We start from the raw sequence: 24,156 nt of genomic DNA on the forward strand, positions 1-24,156 counted from the left end.
TGATTTAGTACTTTGTGTTTTTGGTTTTTTTTTTTTGGTACGCGGGCCTCTCACTGCTGTGGCCTCTCCCGTTGCGGAGCACAGGCTCCGGACACGCAGGCTCAGCGGCCATGGCTCACGGGCCCAGCCGCTCCGCGGCATGTGGGATCTTCCCGGACCGGGGCACGAACCCGTGTCCCCTGCATTGGCAGGCGGACCCTCAACCACTGCGCCACCAGGGAAGCCCCATAATACTTTGTGTTTTAATATTGGAATCATCTTTTTAGTATAACCAAGAGAAGATTAGGCACTTTTTATTAACTATTTACTATTACTACTTATTGTGATAGATAATCTTTTTTCTTTTGGTTGATATGTTCTGAAATGAGGTAGAGATTAAGCTTGTGGCTTTATCATACTTTTTCATCTGTATATAATTTTTTAAAGCTTAATAAACTAACCTACTCTAATAAATTCCAAAATGTTTTCTTGTAATGGGTTCCTTGTGGTAAAAGGTGTTCCTTCCCATCAGCATTTAAACACGCTCCAGTCTCTCCCATCTTTAAAAACCGGATGCAAACCTTTTGTCTGTTTGGAGTCTGGTTCCGGCTGCCATTCCCTCCTCCTCACAGGGTGGGCTGGTTGATTGAGCAGGCCCCACAGCTAGGAGTGGTAGCTCCAGAACTCAGCCCAAGTCTGAGCCCTTAACCATTATACTAATTAACTCAAGACGGCTGTTTTTCCAGGGAGAAGGAGGCTGTGGAAGGACAAGGTGGCCTTTATGTTAAGGAATTATTCAGCCACTAAATTCAGTGGCCATTTTTCTCTTACTCAGTGTTTTAGCAGCATTTGATGCAGCTGAACAGTTCTTCTTTCTTGAAGCTTAATCTCTTGGCTTCTGCGCATTGCAGTTTAGTGTTTTCATTTTACCGCAGTGTTAATTTCTTCTCTCTTCCTTGTTGGCTTTTTCTCCTCTGCCCATAGGGTGCCCTAAAGCTTGCTTTTCTCTCTCTGTCCTGTCTTCCCAGCCCTGAAATGTAAATTCTGTATGTTGCTATCTCCCAAATACATGGGTCCAGTCCTGACTTCTCCCCTGATCTTCTATCCAATTGACTACTCGATGTCTCTGCATAGATGTCTAATTTGCATCTCAAACATGACTCTATAAATTAGGATGCCTTGGGCTTCAAATGATAGAAAATCCAATTCAAAATAATTTGAAAATAAGGAAAATTTATCATAACAAGTAACAAGATGCCTCAGTCTAGGATTGGCTTAAATCTGTGGTTTAGTGACATCATCAAGGACCCACATTCTTTCCACCTCTCTGTTCTGCCACCTTGGACTTGTCTGCTTTCTCCTTGAGCCAGTTCTCATCATGGATGCAAGATGGGTACCACAGTTCCAGGCATCATATCCAGACAAGATGACATCCAGCAGAGAGTGGTGGTTAGTGCTTTCTTATGCCTTTTTAAGAGTTTGGAAATCTTTCTCAGAAGCCTTCCAGCTGATTTCACTTCAATCTCTCTGTCCAAAACTTAATCATGGACCCACTTCTAAATCAATCACTGGCAATGGGAATGTGGTCATATAAACAAATTTTATACAATACGGGATGAAATAAGTATAATAAAGCCAGGAGTAGTAGAGTAGAAATACACACAGGAAAAGTGATAGGGGCTGGGGATTTTTAGAAAGAGTTAGTGGTGTTTGAACTGAATATTGAGAGATGAGTGAGATTCAGTTGATAGCGAGAGAAATAAGGGCATTCTCGGCTGATGGGGCAGGATACACAAATAACTGGCATGAGAAGTTATATGGCATGCTCAGGGAACATTGAGTAGACAGACCTTAAAAGAGTTTGTGGAGGGATGTGGAGGGAAATGAGGTTAGAAAGATAAAGTGAGGGGCCTAATCTTTTTTTTTTTTTTTTTTTTTTGGCTGTGTTGGGTCTTCGTTGCTGCACGCAGGCTTTCTCTGGTTGTGGCGAGTGGGGGCTACTCTTCGTTGCGGTGCACGGGCTTCTCATTGTGGTGGCTTCTCTTCTTGTGGAGCATGAGCTCTAGGGCATGCAGGCTTCAATAGTTGTAGCACGTGGGGTCTAATCTTGAAGGAAGTTTGGACTTAATTTTTTGGTAGTGGTTGTCATTGTAAAGGAATGTTAGGAATATTTAGCAAAAAACGTATCTAGTCACTCTGCAAAAGATAGAACTAGATCTCTGAATTGAGGCTGATTGTCTTAACAGTAATAAGAAAGATGTGCTCTCCCACCTGTATTTTCCTGTTAGATATAGGTGTGGAAATTCAAACTGTCTAAATCATCTTTGGTATTTTTCTTTACCCTTCACATCTAATGAGAAAACTCTGTTGATTTTCCCTTTTTTTTTTTTTTTGGACTCTCTCTGCCACTGTTGGTGATGCCCACATCTCTCAGCTCTACAGTCAAACCCTCGCATTTTCTGTCCCTACATTGACTACGTTTATAACCTTATCACCAGCTAACCCCCGGTAAAGTCCCTTTGACTGGGCCTAAGTATACTGTGCTTCTTCACGGTAACAGCCTTGCTCTCCTCATCCTGTCTTCTCATTTCCTCTCTGCTTCTTCAGATCCCTCCATCATTCAGGACCTAGCTCAGATCTCATGCTCTTCACAAGGCTTTCCATAGCCTGTCCATTCTACATCTTTCTTGCCCTTTTAAATAGTTATATGGCACCTTTTTAAAAAATACCACCGGTTTTATTCGGCAGTTGTGACTTTTTTTTTTTTTTTTTTTTTTTTTTTTTTGCGGTATGCAGGCCTCTCACTGTTGTGGCCTCCCCCGTTGCGGAGCACAGGCTCCGGACGCGCAGGCTCCGGACGCGCAGGCCCAGCGGCCATGGCTCACGGGCCCAGCCGCTCCGCGGCATATGGGATCCTCCCAGACTGGGGCACGAACCCGTATCCCCTGCATCGGCAGGCGGACTCTCAACCACTTGCGCCACCAGGGAGGCCCAGTTGTGACTTTTTAAATAAATTTATTTATATTTTATTTATTTATGGCTGTGTTGGGTCTTCGTTGCTGCGCGCAGGCTTTCTCAATAGTCGCAGCGAGCGGGGGCTACTCTTCGTTGCCGTGCGCGTGCTTCTCATTGTGGTGGCTTCTCTAGTTGCGGAGCACAGGCTGTAGGCGCACGGGCTTTGGTAGTTGTGGTGCGTGGGCTCTAGAGCACAGGCTCAGTAGTTGTGGCACACAGGCTTAGTTCCTCCGTGGCATGTGGGATATTCCCAGACCAGGGCTCAAACCCCTGTCCCCTGCATTGGCAGGTGGATTCTTAACCACTGCACCACCAGGGAAGACCCAGTTGTGACTTATTTTTTGTGTATAGTTCTTGCTCCCCAAACAAATTTAAGCTTGTGAAGGTTGGGGTCAATACAATAATTATTTGAAGGAATAAATAAATAAATACCTTCTTACATTAGACTCTTGGTACTTTGCGTGTAGATGATAGTTAAAGCTTGTGAATGGAGAGTAGAGTGTGGTAATTGGACAGAAAACACAGTGCATAAACCTGTTTGACCTATAAACTTTGCCTTTATAATCAGAAAAAAAAAGTTAAAAGCTATATCTCTCTTTAGAGGAGAAAAGGAGATCTGGGCATTCACAAATAGACCCTATGTTTGAGAAGCAGCAACTTTAGTAAAGAGTCCCATCACTTCCAAGACTGTGACACACTGGATATCTCGTGAGCATTCATTACCATAACTCAGTGTGGTTAGGGTCACAACCCAGACCCCAGTATCAACCTCTTCTCTATGTTCAGCTGTACTTCCCCAAAGGGAGGGAGGATCCTTTGGCTCAGTTTGCCACCATCCCACATAGAACACCTCTGTTGGGTAGAGTTGTGCTCCACACCACCTACAGAGTGATTGGGCACTTTTGCCTTTAATTTTGACACAGTTGTGGCATTGCTACCTGGCTTTGTTTTACTCAACCTACAACTTATGTTTTTTTAAAAAAAGGACTATTAACAGTAAGGTAGTAATGGATATGGCAGGTTATCTGAGGCTTCATAGGTTGCGTCTACATCCCATTTGGCATGTTGCCTTAAATGCCTTCTGATCAAGGCAGAGGACTGAATAGAATCATCCGAGGGATGGTGTTATACGTGGTCATATCTCTCTCTACTCTGAGAAAGTGTGGTAGACCTAGTGTTGTTTTTGGAAAAAGTTACCTATACCATGGTTAAGGCTAGTCCCATTTAATGTCATACTTATTTCAAGATTGTAGATAGCATATTCCCTTAACTCAGGCATCCCCATCCTGAGATTAATAAACTAATTTTAGTGTTCAGAAAGTCAAATGGAAATTATGGTAAATGCTGGAGAGTCTAACCAAAAAGTTATGATAGGCTACTTTTTTATATTTGGTTAGCAAAAAATAAAATAGTATGACCTAAACGCAGTTTCTTAGACGCAACTTTTTTTTTTTTGGCTGTGCCACGCAGCATGTGGGATCCTAGTTACTGGACCAGGGATCAAACCCGCGCCCCCTGCATTGTAAGTGTGGGGTGTTAACCACTGGACCACCAGGGAAGACCCTCTTAGACATAACTTTTAAAAACAGTGCTCCATGGGAACGTGGGAGGGACGTAGGAAGAGTGGTGAGCCCTTAATTAAAGGGCTCAGCATTAAAGCCCTTAATGTTGAAAAGGTTGGGAATACTGTGCGGCAGTAGGTGACCAGATGAGCTAGGCAAGAGAATGGAAAGAAACAGCACAAACAGTGAGTGTCACTGGTGGGAGGGAATCCCTTAAGTGTGTAGCTGAGAAAACTGAGGGTTCGAAAAGTAAAGTCACCTGCCCAGCAGTATGGAAGAGCCCCAGGTAGAGCCAGTCCAAATTCTGTGACGCTCAGCACTGTGGGTGGTTTTGAATTTTCCGCTCAGTCTCATTGCATCACTGCTGTTAGAGCCCAGTTCATCACTTATGACCTATCCAGTAAATCAATAATGTCATTTTTATATAAAATACCTAATTTTCAGATAATCTTATTTCAGACCGTCTTTGGACTACTAGTGTCCATATAGCCTATTTCATCTCATTTCATTTATTTATTTATATTGAGATATAATTTATATACCCTATAATTCACCATTTTAAAGTGTACAAGTCAATGTTTTTTAGTGTACTCAGAAAGCTGTGCAACCATCACCAATATCTATTTCCAAAATATTTTCAGCACCCCAGAAGGAAACCTGGAATCCATTAGCAGTCACTCCCTGCTCCTCCCTAACCCCAGCTCCTCTCAGTCACTAATTTACTTTCTGTCTTCATGGATTTGCTTATTCTGACCATTTCATGTAAATGCAGTCGTACAATGTGTTGTCTTTTGTGTCTGGCTTCTTTGCTTAGCACAATGTTTTCAGGATTCATCCATGCTGTACAACGTCTCAGTACTTCATTCCTTCTTATGACTGATCGTATTCCATCGTGTGGATATAGGTTTTATGTATGCATTCATCATCAGTTGGTGTATAACTGGATTGTTTCCACTTTGGGGCTATTATGAACAATGCTGCTATGAACATTTACATACAAATTTTTGTATGAACATATATTTTCAGTTCTCTTCAGTACATACTTAGGAGTGGAATGACAGGTCATTGTGGTAACTCTACGTTTGACATTTTGAGGAACTGTCAGACTTTTCAAAAGTGACTGTACCAGTTTATATTCCCATCAGTAATGTATGAAGCTTCCAGTTTCTCCACATCCTAGCCAACACTTGCTTCTTTCCAGTTTTTCATTATAGCCACCGTAGGAGGTATGAAGTGGTGTCTTATTATGGTTTTGATTTGCATTTTTTTAATGACTAAAGATATTGATCATCTTTCCCTGTACAAATTGACCATTTGTATGTCTTCTTTGGAGAAATGTCTATTCAAGTGTTTTGCCCGTTTAAAAATTGGGTTGTCTTTTTATTGTTGAGTTGTAAGAGTTCTTTATATATTCTGGATACTAGACCCTTATCAGACCTATGATTTGCAAATATTTTTTCCCATTCTCTGGGTTATCTCTTTACTTTTCTGATAGTGACCTTTGACACCCCAAAGTTTTCTATTTTGATAAAGCTCAGTTTATATTCTTTCTTTGGTTGCTTATGGCCTACTTCAGTTGTTAAACTTTCTGTTCCCCATCTTTTCTTTCATCTCCACTGCATCATGTTCACTGTGGAAAAATGCATGCAACAAACTCTAAAATTACATAAATCTCTGCTCTGCTGTCCATAATCTATAACTTCTTTAGGAATGATCTTCTCAAGTAGGAGGGAGAAAGGAGCCAACACTGAAAGCCCCCTATGTACTGGGAACTTTGCCTGTGTTATCAGATTAAATAGGTGTGGGTACTATTATTCTTCTTTTACGGGGGAACACACTGAGATCAAGTGAGATTAATTGGCTTGTCTGAGGTTATACATCTGGTTAATTAGCATATTGGGGTTTATACTAAGATCTTTTATTCTACATTTAATGATGTTACTCAACACAGTTCTTTCATTCAACTGTTAGTTCTTTTATGACCATAGATATGCTGGAGAGATTCAGAGAAAAAGATGTAGGAAAGAAGAGCAAAGGAGGTAGAGGAAATTTTAACTTACAAACCTAATCTAAATGTATATTACAAATACAGAAAAGTAAAAGCTGCTGTACAACAAGAGTTCTTAGACTGGGGTTTGGGGATCCTTAGGGGGATCCATGGATGGGTTTCTCAAAATGGGCAGACTCCCTGAAATTGCATGTAAATATTTGTGTGTTCATTTTTGTGGAGAGAAAAGATTTGTAGTTTTCCAAAGATTCTTAAAAGTTTAAGAATTACAGCCAAGGAGAGGAAAATACAGACTTAGGAAGGAAAAGGCAAGTTGTATGTTAGCAATTCACCTTTTTCCATTGGACATGTTTTGGGTATGTCATGGTTTGGGTTAAACCTTCCCATAGGGTTTCAAATAATTTGTTTTAGATTAGTTGTTTATACCTGGTTTAAGACTAGTTCAGTTAAACTTTTTTCCAAATGTTAATTTTTGAAGTGTCAAAAATTTTTTGTTAATGAGAAAATGGTAACAATCCTTTGTCTTTTGGTAGGTCAAATATATAAATTAAACTCCAACATTTCCTGGTGGTGTTCACACATTGTAAAATACAACGTATGAGTGTAATGAGGGCATTTCTCAGTTATTTTCATTTTCTAAATGAGTTTTTAATTCAAGTTCACAATGATCTAGTCAACTTGACGTATACATAGGCCTCTCACAATGGCTTACATTATAGGTAGCCACGATGCGAACATCTGAACCTGCTAAACAGGTCTCAGTTCTAACTTAAAGTGTTACTTTTAAGGAGTTTAAGAAAAGTAAGATTCACAAGGCCTTTTAAGTCTCTGATTTTTCTTAATAAAGCTAATAGGCAGGATATCAACTACTAATGATCAAAGTACTCACATTGATAGCCATTTTGAAAATGGACTAGTACATTAAGTGTGATAATTGCGTTCCATAAAACAACCTTTGGTCAAAGCTAGACTGAGACTTTCTAAGATTATGTGTCTTGTCGATATGTTCTTCTGATTGTTTTTAAGGGTGCTGAAAGTGTTCATGTATCCAGGACTTTGTCAGATTTTAATGGGAAAGTTAACAGTAATACAAAACTCTTACTCTTCTTTTGAAAATGACTCCTTTGTTTAAATTACATTCTCCTGTCTGTAGATGACTTTTGTGAAATGAATTGAATAATGGAAAGATGTTGTAAAAATATGTTGTAATCATCCAGGTCCTGCAGTATAACCTACTTAGTATTTGATTTCTTCTTTGGCCCTAGGGGGTTATTGGTGAAAGTTAAGGTTGCTTAAGCCACTGTGTGATGAGTAATGCACATTAGTTTTTATTGTCTTATATGGAAATGTGGAGACTGTTGATGCTTGAAGGTAATTAGGTAGTACGTAGGAGAAGTACCTCTCCTTTGTACTCTTCTACTAGCTTCACTTGCATATTACTGAGGAAACGCAAGGACAGTCTCATTTAAATGCATATGTGGGGCTTCCCTGATGGCGCAGTGGTTAAGAATCCCCCCGCCAATGCAGGGGACACGAGTTTGATCCCTGGTCTGGGAAGATCCCACATGCCACGGAGCAACTAAGCCCGTATACCACAACTACTGAATCCCACGCACCTAGAGCCCGTGCTCCGCAACAAGAGAAGCCACCGCAATGAGAAGCCCGCTCACCGCGAAGAAGAGTAGCCCCTGCTCTCCACAACTAGAGGAAGCCCGCGCACAGCAACGAAGACCCAACGCAGCCATAAATAAATAAATAAATAAATAAAATTTATAATAAATAAATGCATATGTGAAAAACTGCAGTGAAATTTTATTTTTACAAAAGGTTTGTCTAAGGTTGGAAGTGACAGGCATTTCTCAGTTTCATTTCTTACAGATAACGGATTAAATGGACTGCTTAAAAATAATTATTTGACATTAAATTTTGTTAGATGAGATTGCATTAAAACTAGTTATATTTTTCAACTATGTAAAATATAGGCATCTGAGAACACTTTATGATGTTTATCTAAAATATGGTCCAATGATATATGTCATTTGAGGTTTTGTTTATTGCAAAGTTGACTTTTACATGTTGGTGTTGGTAGCTTTTCTAGTGCATCCCAGGTCGATTTTGTGAGCACCTTTAGAAAGTAAGCATTTAATAAATGTTTAACAATGTATGATAAATGTGCTTTATGTAATCTAAAGTATCATATAAATGCATATAACTGTCACCACTACTATATGTGTTTCGTAGATCAGAGGGGAGAATTTACCAAGTTTTTCAGTTTTGCAGTTTTTCTTGGCTCCCGCTTTTCAGGTTGGCAGACTGAGGCATAGGTTAGTAAAATTTAAGGGTTGACAGTACCAAAATTTAGGTTAAAAATGAACCCCCCGGGACTTTCCTGTTGGTGCAGTGGTTAAGGATCCGCCTACCAATGCAGGGGACACGGGTTCGATCCCTGGTCTGGGAAGATCCCACATGCCTCAGAGCCACTAAGCCTGTGCGCCACAACTACTGAAGCCTGCACTTTAGGGCCTGCGTGCCGCAACGACTGAAGCTGGCACGCCTAGAGCCCATGCTCCACAACAAGAGAAGCCACCACAATGAGAAGCCCACGCACCACAAAGAAGAGTAGTCCCCGCTCCCCACAACTAGAAAAAGCCCACGCGCAACAACAAAGACCCAACACAGCCAAAAAAAAATGAACCCTAATTATCGACCCCATCATTAAGCCTGTATGGTCACACATTCTTTACCATAATAATATGGCTTGTTTTATATAAAAGAACAAGATCTTAATCTCCCTCACCTATTTCTCTCCTACCCCCTCCCCCCTCGGCTCCCCACCCCTTTGGCAACCACCTGTTTGTTCTCTGTATCTGTGACTCTGTTTCTGGTTTGTTGTTTGCTTTTTTTGTTTTTTAGATTCCACATATAAGTGAAATCATACAGTATCTGACTTATTTTACGTAGCATAATACCCTCTAGATCCCTCCATATTGTCGCAAATGGCAAGATCTCATTCTTTTTCATGGCTGAGTAATATTCCTGTGTGTGTGTAAATGTATATGTATGCATACACACCGTTATCTTCTTTATCTATTCTTTTTTTTTTGGCCGCACCGCATGGCATGCAGGATCTTAGTTCCCCGAGAAGGAATTGGACCTATGCCCCCCTGCCATGGAAGCGCAGAGTCTTAACCAATGGACCACCAGGGAAGTTCCTCCATTCAACTGTTGATGGGCACTTAGGTTGCTTACATTTCTTGGCTATTGTAAATAATGCTACATTGAACGTAGGAGTTTTCTTTGGATATATACCCAGGAGTTGAATTGCTGGATCGAATGGTAGTTCTATTTTTAATTATTTGAGGAATCTCCATACTGTTTTCCATAGTGGCTGCTCTTACAGATTGCTTTTAAGGAAAAGACAGGACATGGTGAGATTTCATTTATTTTAGGCCTACTGAAAGTAGAACCTACTGTATTATCAAAAAAACAAAATTAAGGTTTTAGTGTGGGCATGAGTCTTAAACTCAGTTTAACTACTCGGTAGGGAAATTAATTATTTCATAAGGAATGCATTCTTGTAGAGAACTTTTTAGAATTACAGTTTGGATATTTTTAATTTTATTTTAGTCAGTACTAATATAGGATTTAGTGTAAAATTGTTTGTGCTTTTATTTTGTTTTTATCCTAATTCCTGGTATTATTTTCCTACTCCTATTTTTTTGTACTTCAATTTCTTTACTTATTTTAAGTTTATTCTATTTTGCTTAATTGTATATCTGTTTTATCATATATATGTTTCAAAGATATACTTACATATGGGTCTACAGTTGTTTGCTGTCATGTAATTTGACCCCTAAAACACAACTCTAATTATATTAGTTCCTTCCTTAAAAACCTTTGATGCTCTATCTTGTCATCCATATTAACTACAAACTCTTCAGTCGAGCCTTCAAGGTTGGCCACAGTATGGCAATAACTCACCTATTGGGACTTCCCTGGTGGCTCAGTGGTTGGGAGTCTGCCTGCCAATGCAGAGGACACAGGTTCGAGCCCTGGTCTGGGAAGATCCCACATGTCGCAGAGCTAACTAAGCCCGTGTGCCACAACTGCTGAGCCTGCGCTCTAGAGCCCATGAGCCACAGCTACTGAGCTCGCGTGCTGCATCTACTGAAGCCCATGCGCCTAGAGCCAATGCTCCACGTTAGGAGAGGCCACCACAACGAGAAGCCCGCGCACCACAACAAAGAGTAGCCCCCGCTCGCCACAACTAGAGAAAGCCCGTGTGCAGCAACAAAGACCCCAACACAGCCAAAAATAAATAAATAAATAAATTTATTTTTTAAAAAAAATAATAACTCACCTATCTTGCCACCTCTCCCTCAAGCCCTATATTCTAGCAAAACTAAACAGCTTACACGGTCTCTTGTTTAAGAATATACCTCACTATTACCCCATTCTAATTTCACTTTACTAGAAGTGACTTTTTCTGCCTTCATTTCTGCCAGTCTAAAACCTGCCTGCCCTTTATGTTTTCCTGAAATGTACTATCCTTCACAAAACTTTTAGTGATTTTCCCACCTGCATGCAGTGTCTCTTTCAAACTTTTGGATTTCTAGTTTTGTTTTCTTTTTTTACTCATAGTAAGCACATAGTTAGTAGTTGTTAAATAATTACCTGACCATCCAAAGACTTTGAGATTAGTTGTTATTTGACAAATGTATCACTGACATAGTTTCCTAATGAGAAAAAAGTGAGTAGCCTTCGGCAAAAGCAGGAAAGCTTTGACTGAAGTATCAGACCATTGCATTGCTATCACTGACCCAAATGTCATCCTGTCCGTTCTCCCTAGTGGATCTTTTTTTCTTTTTTCTTTTGAAAGAACTTTGCTGATAGGCATTTATCTTTCCCTCCTTGATCCTTTCCATTTCTTGGTGGTTTTAGTTTTGGCCTGATCCTCATAGGTAGTTGTATGCTTTAGAAACCTCTCCATTCAGCAGGACCAGGGTCTGGCAGTACATGGGTGGTTTGAGCTTTGGAAACAGGTCAGAGGCCATGGTTCTGAAGGAGTGGAATAAGCAGAGGTATCAGACTGATAGACCTTACCAGGTTGCCTTTTCAACTTGCAAAGACTCGTCCAAAATAGGGTCTTTTTAACATACAAGGAGGATGCATAGGTACATATTTTAATAGAAAAAAAATTAAATTTGTTGAAATTAGCTATTAAAACTTCTCAGGGAACAAAATTGTTTTCCTTTTAAAACTAATAAACACTCTTGAAGACTGCATAATCTTAATTTTGTAGTCCACTTGGGGAAAAAATGGCATTGAAAAAAAGCACGTTCTGGAAGCTGTACTTTACTATCTGTATATATGCTGTCATATTTTCTAACTTTTTTTTAAAAACTGTATTTTCTTCCCAGTAGCTGGTCCAGCTTTTACAGTACTAGGACTGACTGCTTCTCAGCTGGTGAACCCCTGACATACAGACCACGTTTTCCCCCAAGTTGTGTACACTAATTATAGCAAGACACTAAGGAATGACCCACTTCATTTTGGAATTTATTTTATGACACTTCAGACAACTATCTCTAAGAACAGATGAACTTGTGTTGTTTTAATACCATAGAGAGATGAATTTAAGCAGCTTTAAATATTGAGGGTTATTTCTTATTTGCCTCTCTGTCTCTCTCAGGTTCTTAGAGCTCAAAATATTCACTTAGAGAGTCTTCTAAAAAACTAAGATGATTTGTAATAAGCAAGTTAGAACTGAGGATACGCATGAAGAGTTGGATAATGGAACATGGAAGATTCTGATTTCCCTAATGTGGTTTTGGTATTGTAAAGGTTACTCTGTTGTGCCCTTAGGAGATATTTTAAGTTTTCTGGAAAGAGAATAAAGAAAGATTATCACCAAAACTCAGACAAGGGAAAAGGTGCCAAAACCAAATGAAGAAAGTAAAATGTGGGCAGAATGCCCATATGTGTCTCAAAGTGAACAATTAGATTGTGTCTTTTATTGTGACAGTGTGATTTATTGGTGTTTCTATGAGCCTTCCTGATTTTAATAGTGGTGAGATGTCACTTTCAGGTTCATATGGGGGGACTTCCCTGGCGGTCCAGTGCTTAAGACTCTGCTCTTCCACTGCAGGTTCATATGGTAATCCTATATATGTGTACATCATTTAAAATCATATAAAGCAAAAAAGGGCGGATTTCCAGGTGGTCCAGTGGTTAGGACTCAGCACTCTCACTGCCAGGGCCCGGGTTCAGTCCCTGGTCGGGGAACTAAGATCCCACAAGCCATGCAGTGCGGCACAACCCCCCCCCACCAAAAAAAAATAGAATAGAGCACTTCAATTCTAATTTTTTAAAGAAGGAAAAGTCTTATTTTCTAACTTATTAAGTAGAGAATTCCCATGTGAGTTGATCCCTTCGTCTGTCTGATTTTTAAACTTTTCACCTAGCAATTCTGTCTCTGCTGTCTAGCTTAAGACTGAGACCATTGATATATGTAATACATATACATATTCATAAGGAACTGCATTAGCTAGGTTATGCTGCAGCAACAAACCACCTCCCAATCTAGGTGGCTTAAACAATGAAGCATTTGTTTCTCACTACATGGCCATGATAGATCAGCAGGGGAGCTCTGCTCGTGTCACTCAGTGATCCAGGCTGATGGAACAACCACCTTCTTGTACACTATTGGTCACCATGCTAAGAGGGAAATGAAGTCTGGAGGGTCTCTCACTAGCTCAGAAGTGATTCACATTCCTTATTTCACAACATGATGGCCAGATCTAGTCATGTAGTGCCATGTAACTAGGCAGGGCCAGGAAGCATAACACTGCCGGTGCCAGGGAGACAGCTGAAAATATATAATAAACAGCACTATTCTTTTGGTCACCAGATGTGCGATCTACTCTCTCTCACAGGCAAAATACACTCACTTCCTCCCCAGGGTCCTATCAAATCATGGCATCAAGCTTGAAGTCCAGGATCTCTGAGTGGTGCAAGGATGTGATGACTGGTGGTCTGTTCGTGAGGTGATAATGCACATAGTGGTCTCTACATCAGGCCCAGATGTTGCTCTTTTTGATCCATAGACTTATGAAAGAAATTGGCAAATGATTGGCTGCCCTCACATACAATATACGGTGGTGACTAGCGACAGGATGATAAAGATAAACACTCCCATTTGAAAGGGGGAAGAACAGGAGACATATAGCAGTCAGTGGACTGCAGCAAATTCTGCAATTCCTCTGAGCAGTCATTGAGAGGACCCCTCCAGGGATGGGTAATGTTCTTGAAGAGATCCTGACTTGGTTCCTTAGCTCACTTGTCTGTTCTTTCTTTGCTCCCCTAGCTCCATCTTGTTGGACCTCCTCCTCCTTTTTTTCCTATTATGTTCCTTGGCTGTATCCCAAGTGGACAATGAGGAATATACCCCTTTAAGGGGATGAACAGCTTTCTTAGTCCACTTCCTGCCATAGATGCTTGGGAACCCAAAGATTATTTTAAGAAGGTTTGAATAGTCATAGGCTCTCAAGCCCAGGCTGGTGGTCGTTTTGGCAGTATAACTCTCAAAAACTTAGTTGGATTTTTACTTATTTGTTTCCAGTCAGCTCCATGTGCCCTAGCCACGTCCACCAGTCTTTTCTAAGCATACTTCATAGATTTGCTGCCTAACTCTGCATTATTGGTCTCATACTTCCTCCTTGACTTAATTTTGAATACAGGTATTTCTGCCATAATGCCGTATATGCTTTCCTGAACTCTGCAAAATTGCACACTAAAATAAACAGGTCTTATGGGAAAAACAGGATTGGGCAGACCACTCAAAAGCTGTGGAACACTGTAACCAGTGCACTAATAAAAGCAAAATTAATTAAAATAAAAACAGTAGCATATTAAATCTCCAGTGGCATATGCACTCAGCATCGGTTGGAGCTTTACAGACTCAATCCCCTGGGTGCTTGTTTCCTCCTCTGAGATTTTGGGGTCTTGAAGACATTTACGTATAATAGAGACTAATTTCATTACAGTAAAATTTGATCTATGGTATGGTGTATGCTTCAGCAATCAAAACTTTCTTTCTTTTTTAAACACAGGAGGAAAAACATATACCCTCAACTTCACCAGATATAAAGTGGAAAGTGCAGTGGTTCATGAAGCAGCTGAACCAGCCACAACTTGCATTAAAGGAAGGTACAGAAATGGGATGTTTAGCTTTTTTCTTAGTGTTTTCATATATTGCTAAAGCTTTCTTTTTAATTTGGGAAAGCTTTCTCCTGGTCACTTCAAACAGGAAAATTTCGTATAAACCAACATGACTTCTGTGTTATATTGACATCATTTCCCTATTTACTAATAGCATTTGAACTAATTCACATCACAAAGAAACGTGCTTTGTAGCAAAACAGACTAAGAGACTGCTTTGGTGAGAGAACCTCTCTTTCGTCTCTTTTTAGAAAAGCTATTTTATTCAGCACTACCTTAATCAGTTGGGAGGTTTTATCAGTGGTTGTGAAGGCCAAAACTTTCACTTGATCCTTGCCTCAAGACTGAATTCTGAGCAGCATTTGTAGCTCAGAGACCTTCTCAGTTGTCTGTTAAGCACTTGCCTCTTCTAACCCTACAAATCACTGACCTTCTGGACTCCTTTTTTCATGATTGGAAACTGACTGATTCTTTTCTGAATTCATCCTTTTCAAATAATAATTTGTCAAATACAGCCAAGAGCAACCAACACACTCTTTTAATAGTCCATTTTCCCACTAGAGCTATCAGTCTTTATGGCATATTAACTCTCTTCACCACTGTGCAATAGGAGCTGCTCTCCTTTTAGCCTCTGATAACTTCTTCCTTGCCTCCTTCTACCCAGCTCCTAAGGCTTCACCATATACTTTAGGTTTTTTGGTGAAGCAGCACCACACTTCTGGATTCCACCTGTATCAGCTGGGAGAGACCAGGTTATGCTGCAGTAGTAAACAACACAAGATCTCAGTGGCTTTGTAGTGGGAAGCAGCCGTGTAGCACAGGGAGATCAGCTCAGTGCTTTTCGACCACCTAGAGGGGTGGGATAGGGAGGGTGGGAGGGAGACGCAAGAGGGAGGGGATATGGGGATATGTATGCATATGGCTGATTCACTTTGTTGTACAACAGAAACTAACACCTAACAGCATTCTGAAGCAATTATACTCCAGTAAAGATGTATTAAAAAAAAAAAAAAAACTCAGTGGCTTTGAAAACATGCTCTCTTTCAAATTAAATAAAAAACAAAAAAATTTAAAGATCCACAGCATTATGCATATCCTGTGGGTCATTTTGTTACTTAGTGTCCCAGGATGATAGCAGTCGTAGCAGTCATCACCTTAAGGATTGCTGGTCCCTGTCTCAGAGGGAAGAGAGGTCTGGAGGGTCTCATACTGCTCTTCCATGTATCACTTCTACTCAGCTGTACTGGCTGGAAATAGTCACACAGCCCCACCCAACTACAGGGGAGGGGCAGGGTCAGAAAGTGCAAGTCTGTCATGTGCCCAGAAGGCCGAGGGTCAGGGGTATTTCAAAAGAACAAATTGACCACTACCACAGAGGATATCCTTTCATTTATTTTTCTTTGTCTTCATGATTTTGTTTTATTCCTATCTTTTCCTGGTTAATTGAATTTTACTGTCTCCCCCCTTGCTTAATTTGAGATAATTAATGTGGTTAAGTTTATTTACTGATACTTGTAGTAGTTTGCATTATTTCCACGGGTCAGAAGTTTGGGCAATACAAAATAAAGCTACTATGATTTTCCTACTTAAAATGCAAGGTACAAAACTGATGCAAAAAGTATGTGGTTACAGGAATAATTGAGTTTTAATTACTTTGGAATGTAATTTGTCATAGTAGAAATAGACCATGAGCTTTGGAGTCAGGCAGGCCTGGAGTCAACCATTGCTTCTGTCATTTAATAGATGGGTGATCTTAGACAAATAATTTGAACTCTCAGAGGCATAATTTCCTCTTTTATAAATACAAAAAAGTATAAATATATCTATTTGGATGTCAAGTAAAACATGGTGGCATTTATCACCATTTCTTTCTGAAATTCTACTAAAATGAAAGTAAAATAATTTTTTATAATTAATTAATTGATTGATTTGGCCACACCACGCGGCTTGTACGATCTTAGTTACCCAACCAGAGACTGAAGCTAGGCCCTCGGCAGTGAAAGCACAGAGTCCTAACCATCGGACTGCCAAGGAATTCCCTAAATATTTTTTTTAAAAGAATAGATCGGGGGCTTCCCTGGTGGCGCAGTGGTTGAGAGTCCGCCTGCCGATGCAGGGGACACGAGTTCGTGCCCTCGTCCGGGGAAGATCCCACATGCCACGGAGCGGCTGGGCCCGTGAGCCATGGCCGCTGAGCCTGCGCGTCCGGAGCCTGTGCTCAGCCACGGGAGAGGCCACAACAGTGAGAGGCCCGTGTACCCCCCCAAAAAAAGAATAAATCCATAAGGAGAGAAAATGGAAGAGGGACAGTAGCAGAGGACGGATAGCAATAGTCGTGACGTACGTATTACAGTCATGATAGTGTGAGCAAGAAAGACGGACTGAACAAAAAAGTGATGCAACCATATGGGGAGGACGAAGGGAGAGTGGGGAGCAAGAAGGTAAGAATACTATAGTGGGAGACAAGTGGTATTATCTAAAATTGAAAAAAAAAAGTCAAGAAATAGAAATACAATCACAGGGACTTCCATGGTGGTCCAGTGGTTAAGACTCGGCACTTCCACTGCTGAGGGCCCAGGTTCAGTCCCTGGTCGGGGAACTAAGATCCCACATGCCATGTGGCATGGCCAAAAAAAAAGGAAATATAATCAAATTGTTTAGAAATATGAAAGTAAATACAAGGGGAAGGGGATTAGGAACCAAGATGGCGGAGTAGAAGGACGTGCTCTCACTCCCTCTTGCAAGAACACCGGAATCACAACTAGCTGCTGGACAGTCATTGACAGGAAGACACTGGAACTCACCAAAAAAGATACCCCACATCCAAAGACAAAGGAGAAGCCACAATGAGACGGTAGGAGGGGCACAGTCACAGTTAAATCAAACCGCATAACTGCTGGGTGGGTGACTCACAGACTGGAGAACACTTATACCACAGAAGTCCACCCACTGGAGTGAAGGTTCTGAGCCCCATGTCAGAGTTCCCAACCTGGGGGTCCGGCAATGGGAGGAGGAATTCCTAGAGAATCACACTTTGAAGTCTAGTGGCATTTGATTGCAGGACTTCGATAGGACTGGGGGAAACAGAGACTCCACTCTTGGAGAGCACACACAAAGTAGTGTGCACATCGGGACCCAGGGGAAGGAGCAGTGACCCCAGGGTGGTCTGAACCAGACCTACCTGCTAGTGATGGAGGGTCTCCTGCAGAGGCGGCGGGTGGCTGTGGCTCACCGTGGGGACAAGGACACTGGCAGCAGAAGTTCTGGGAAGTACTCCTTGGCATGAGCCTTCCCAGAGTCCACCACTAGCCCCACCAAAGAGCCCAGGTAAGCTCCAGTGTTCGGTTGCCTCAGGCCAAACAACCAACAGGGAGGGAACCCAGCCCCACCCATCAGCAGTCAAGCAGATTAAAGTTTTACTGAGCTCTGCCCACCAGAGCAACAGTCAGCTCTACCCACCACCAGTCCCTCCCATCAGGAAACTTGCACAAGCCTCTTAGATAGCCTCATCCACCAGAGGGCAGATAGCAGAAGCAAGAAGAACTACAGTCCTGCAGCCTGTGGAACAAAAACCACATTCACAGAAAGATAGACAAGATGAAAAGGCAAAGGGCTATGTACCAGATGAAGGAACAAGATAAAACCCCAGAAAAACAACTAAATGAAGTGGAGATAGGCAACCTTCCAGAAAAAGAATTCAGAATAATGATAGTGAAGATGATCCAGGACCTCGGAAAAAGAATGGAGTCAAAGATCGAGAAGATGCAAGAAACGTTTAACAAGGACCTAGAAGAATTAAAGAACAAACAGAGATGAACAATACAATAACTGAAATGAAAAATACACTAGACGGAATCAATAGTGGAGTAACTGAGGCAGAAGAACGGATAAGTGACCTGGAAGACAGAATGGTGGAATTCACAGCTGCGGAACAGAATAAAGAAAAAAGAATGAAAAGAAATGAAGACAGCCTAAGAGACCTCTGGGACAACATTAAAAGCAACAACATTCACATTATAGGGGTCCCAGAAGGAGAAGAGAGGGAGAAAGGACCCAAGAAAATATTTGAAGAGATTACAGTCAAAAACTTCCCTAACATGGGAAAAGAAATAGGCACCCAAGTCCAGGAAGTGCAGAGAGTCCCATACAGGGTAAACCCTGGGAGAAACACGCTGAGACACATAGTAATCAAACAGGCAAAAATTAAAAACAAAGAAAAATTATTGAAAGCAGCAAGGGAAAAATGACAAATAACATACAAGGGAACTACCATAAGGTTAGCAGCTGATTTCTCAACAGAAACTCTACAAGCCAGAAGGGAGTGGCATGATATACTTAAAGTGATGAAAGGGAAGAACCTACAACCAAGATTACTCTACCGGGCAAGGATCTCATTCAGATTCAATGGAGAAATCAAAAGCTTTACAGACACGCTAAAGCTAAGAGAATTCAGCACCACCAAACCAGCTCTACAACAAATGCTAAAGGAACTTCTCTAAGTGGGAAACACAAGAGAAGAAAAGGACCTACAAAAACAAACACAAAACAATTAAGAAAATGGTAATAGGAACATACATATTGATAATTACCTTAAACGTGAATGGATTAAGTGCTCCAACCAAAAGACACGGGCTTGCTGAATGGATACAAAAACAAGACCCATCTATATGCTGTCTACAGGAGACCCACTTCAGACCTAGGGATACATACAGACTGAAAGTGAGGGATGAAAAAAGGTACTCCATGCAAATGGATATCAAAAGAAAGCTGGAGTAGCAATACTCATATCAGATAAAATAGACTTTAAAATAAAGAACATTACAAGAGACAAGGAAGGACACTACATAATGGTCAAGGGATCAATCCAAGAAGAAGGTATAACAATTATAAATATATATGCACCCAACATAGGAGCACCTCAATACATGAGGAAACTGCTAACAGCTATAAAAGAGGAAATCGACAGTAACACAGTAATAGTGGGGGACTTTAACACCTTACTTACACCAATAGATCATCCAAAATGAAAATAAATAAGGAAACAGAAGCTTTAAATGACACAACAGACCAGACAGATTTAATTGATATTTATAGGACATTCTGTCCAAAAACAGCAGATTACACTTTCTTATCAAGTGTGCATGGAACATTCTCCAGGATAGATCACATCTTGGGTCACAAATCAAGCCACAGTAAATTTAAGAAAATTGAAATCATATCAAGCACTTTTTCTGACCACAATGCTATGAGATTCGAAATGAATTACAGAACTTCCCTGGTGGCGCAGTGGTTAGGAATCCGCCTGCCAGTGCAGGGGACACGGGTTCGAGCCCTGGTCTGGGAAGATCCCACATGCCGTGGAGCAACTAAGCCCATGCGCCACAACTACGGAGCCTGCGCTGTAGAGCCCGCGAGGCACAACTACTGAGCCCGAGTGCCACAACTGCTGAAGCCCATGCGCCTAAAGCCCATGCTCTGCAACAAGAGAAGCCACCCAATGAGAAGCCCATGAACCGCAACTAAGAGTAGCCCCCACTTGCCGCAACTAGAGAAAGCCCGCGTGCAGCAACAAAGACTCAAGGCAGCCAAAAAAATAAATTAATTTTTAAAAAAAGATGAGTTACAGGGGAAAAAAACGTAAAAAACACAAAACACATGGAGGCTAAACAATGTTACTAAATAACCAAGAGATCACTGAAGATATCAAAGAGGAAATCAAAAAATGCCTAGAGACAAATGACAATGAAAACATGATGATTCAAAACCTATGGGATGCAGCAAAAGCAGTTCTAAGAGAGAAGTTTATAGCTATACAAGCCTACCTCAAGAAACAAGAAAAATCTCAAATAAACAATCTAACCTTGCACCTAAAGGAAATAGAGAAAGAAGAACAAACAAAACCCAAAGTTAGCAGAAGGAAAGAAATCATAAAGATCAGAGCATAAATAAATGAAATAGAAACAAAGAAAACAATAGCAAAGATCAATGAAACTAAAAATAGGTTCTTTGAGAAGATAAACAAAATTGATAAACCATTAGCCAGACTCATCAAGAAAAAGAGGAAGAGGGCTCAAATCAATAAAATTAGAAATGAAAAAGGAGAAGTTACAACAGACACCGCAGAAATACAAAGCATCCTAAGAGACTGCTACAAGCAACTCTATGCCAATAAAATGGATGACCTGGAAGAAATGGACAAATTCTTAGAAAGACATAACCTTCCAAGACTGAACCAGGAAGAAACAGAAAATATGAACAGACCAATCACAAGTAATGAAATTGAAACTGTGATTAAAAATTTTCCAACAAACAAAAGACCAGGACCAGATGGCTTCACAGGTGAATTCTATCAAACATTTAGAGAAGAGCTAACACCCATCCTTCTCAAACTCTTCCAAAAAATTGCAGAGGAATGAACACTCCCAAACACATTCTATGAGGCCACCATCACCCTGAAACCAAAACCAGCCAAAGATACTACAAAAAAAGAAAATTACAGACCAATATCACTGATGAATATAGATGCAAAAATCCTCAACAAAATACTAGCAAACAGAATCCAACAACACATTAAAAGGATCATACGCCATGATCAAGTGGGATTTATCCCAGGGATGCAAGGTTTCTTCAATATATGCAAATCAATCAATGTGATAAACCGTATTAACAAATTGAAGAATAAAAACTATATGATCATCTCAAAAGATGCAGAAAAAGCTTTTGACAAAATTCAACACCCATTTATGATAAAAAACTCTCCAGAAAGTGGGCATAGAGGGAACCTACCTCAACATAATAAAGGCCATATACGACAAACCCACAGCAAACATCATTCTCAATGGTGAAAAACTGAAAGCATTTCCTCTAAGATCAGGAACAAGACAAGGATGTTCACTCTCATGACTATCATTCAACATAGTTTTGGAAGTCCTAGCCACGGCAATCAGAGAAGAAAAAGAAATAAAAGGAATACAAATTGGAAAAGAAGAAGTAAAACTGTCACTCTTTGCAGATGACATGATACTATACATAGAGAATCCTAAAGATGCCACCATAAAAACTACTAGAGCTAATCAATGAGTTTGGTAAAGTAGCAGGATACAAAATTAATACACAGAAATCTCTTGCATTCCTATACACTAATGATGAAAAATCTGAAAGAGAAATTAAGGAAACACTCCTATTTACCATTGCAACAAAAAGAATAAAATACCTAAGAATAAACCTACCAGGGCTTCCCTGGTGGCACAGTGGTTAAGAATCCGCCTGCCAATGCAGGGGCATGGGTTTGAGCCCTGGCCCAGGAAGATCCCACATGCCACGGAGCAACTAAGTCCGTGCGCCACAACTACTGAGCTTGCGCTCTAGAGCTCGCGGGCCACAACTACTGAGCCCGTGGACCACAACTACTGAAGCCCACGCGCCTAGAGCCTGTGCTCCGCAACAAGAGAAGCCACTGCAGTGAGAAGCCCGCACACAGCAACAAAGACCCAACGCAGCCAAAAATAAAAATAAATTAATTAAAAAAAGAATAAACCCACCTAGGGAGTCAAAAGACCTGTATGCAGAAAATTATAAGACACTGATGAAAGAAATTAAAGATGATACCAACAGATGGAGAGATATACCATGTTCTTGTATTGGAAGCATCAGTATTGTGAAAATGACTATACTACCCAAAGCAATCTGCAGATTCAATGCAATCCCTATCAAATTACCAATGGCATTTTTTACAGAACTAGAACAAAAAATCTTAAAATTTGTATGGAGATACAAAAGACCCCGAATAGCCAAAGCAGTCTTAAGGGGAAAAGATGGAGCTGGAGGAATCAGACTCCTTGACTTCAGACTATACTACAAAGCTACAGTAATCGAGACAATATGGTACTGGCACAAAAACAGAAATATAGATTAATGGAACAAGATAGAAAGCCCAGAGATAAACCCACGCACCCATGGTCAACTAATCTATGACAAAGGAGGCAAGGATATACAATGGAGAAAAGACAGTCTCTTCAGTAAGTGGTGCTGGGAAAACTGGACAGCTACATGTAAAAGAATGAAATTAGAACACTCCCTAACACAGTACATAAAAATAAACTCAAAATGGATTAGAGACCTAAATGTAAGACCGGACACTATAAAACTCTTAGAGGAAAACATAGGAATAACATTCTTTGACATAAATGACAGCAAGATCTTTTTTGATCCACCTCCTAGAGTAATGGAAATAAAAACAAAAATAAACAAATGGGACCTAATGAAACTTCAAAGCTTTTGCACAGCAAAGGAAACCATAAACAAGACGAAAAGACAACCCTCAGAATTGGAGAAAGTATTTGCAAAACAAATCAACAGACAAAGGATTAATCTCCAAAATATATAAATAGCTCATGCAGCTCAATATTAAAAAAACAAACAACCCAATCCAAAAATGGGCAGAAGACCTACATAGACATTTCTCCAAAGAAGACATACAGATGGCCAAGAAGCACATGAAAAGCTGCTCAACATCACTAATTATTGGAGAAATGCAAATCAAAACCAATGAGGTATCACCTCACACCAGTTAGAATGGGCTTCATCAGAAAATCTACAAACAGCAAATGCTGGAGAGGGTGTGGAGAAAAGGGAACCCTCTTGCACTGTTGGTGGGCATGTAAATTGATACAGCCACTATGGAGAACAGTATGGAGGTTCCTTAAAGAACTAAAAATAGAACTACCATATGACCCAGCAATCCCACTACTGGGCATGTACCCAGAGAAAACCATAATTCAAAAGGACACATGCACCCCAATGTTCATTGCAGCACTATTTACAATAGCCAGGTCATGGAAGCAACCTAAATGCCCATCAACAGACGAATGTATAAAGAAGATGTGGTACATACAATGGAATATTACTCAACCATAAAAAGGAACGAAACTGGGTCATTTGTAGAGACGTGGATCGATCTAGAGACTGTCATACAGAGTGAAGTAAGTCAGAAAGAGAAAAACAAATAGCGTATATTAACGCATAGATGTGGAACCTAGAAAAATGGTACAGATGAACCGGTTTGCAGGGCAGAAATAGAGACACAGATGCAGAGAACAAATGTATGGACACCAAGGGGGAAAGCGGCGGGGGAGGGTGATGTGATGAATTGGGAGACTGGGATTGACATGTATACACTGATGTGTATAAAATGGATGACTAAAAAAGAAAATGGATGACTAATAAGGACCTGCTGTATAAAAAATTAAATTAAAAAATTTTTACAAGTAATAAAAATAAAAAAAGAACACTACAAGGGGAAGGGAAGGAGGAACAGCTAAAAGGAACGCTTTTGTCTCAGGTATGGGACTCAGATGGGATGGAGCAGGCAGA

General features: G+C 40.5%; 1 protein-coding gene across 2 annotated transcripts in view; it reads left to right on the forward strand.

Moving 5' to 3' along the window:
* ZNF652 (zinc finger protein 652) overlaps nt 1-24,156 on the forward strand; it is a 70,011-nt gene that overhangs the window by 22,358 nt on the left and 23,497 nt on the right. The window contains exon 2 of one of the 2 annotated variants that reach the window (XM_060080972.1): nt 14,676-14,772. The exons of the other annotated variant lie outside the window; for it this stretch is intronic. The gene's annotated coding sequence lies outside the window, so the exon portion shown is untranslated. The remainder of the gene's footprint in view (nt 1-14,675; nt 14,773-24,156) is intronic. 2 annotated transcript variants of the gene reach the window in all.

Source organism: Mesoplodon densirostris, chromosome 18 (assembly GCF_025265405.1).
Source record: "Mesoplodon densirostris isolate mMesDen1 chromosome 18, mMesDen1 primary haplotype, whole genome shotgun sequence".
In the NCBI taxonomy this organism is placed as follows: Eukaryota; Metazoa; Chordata; class Mammalia; order Artiodactyla; family Ziphiidae; genus Mesoplodon; species Mesoplodon densirostris.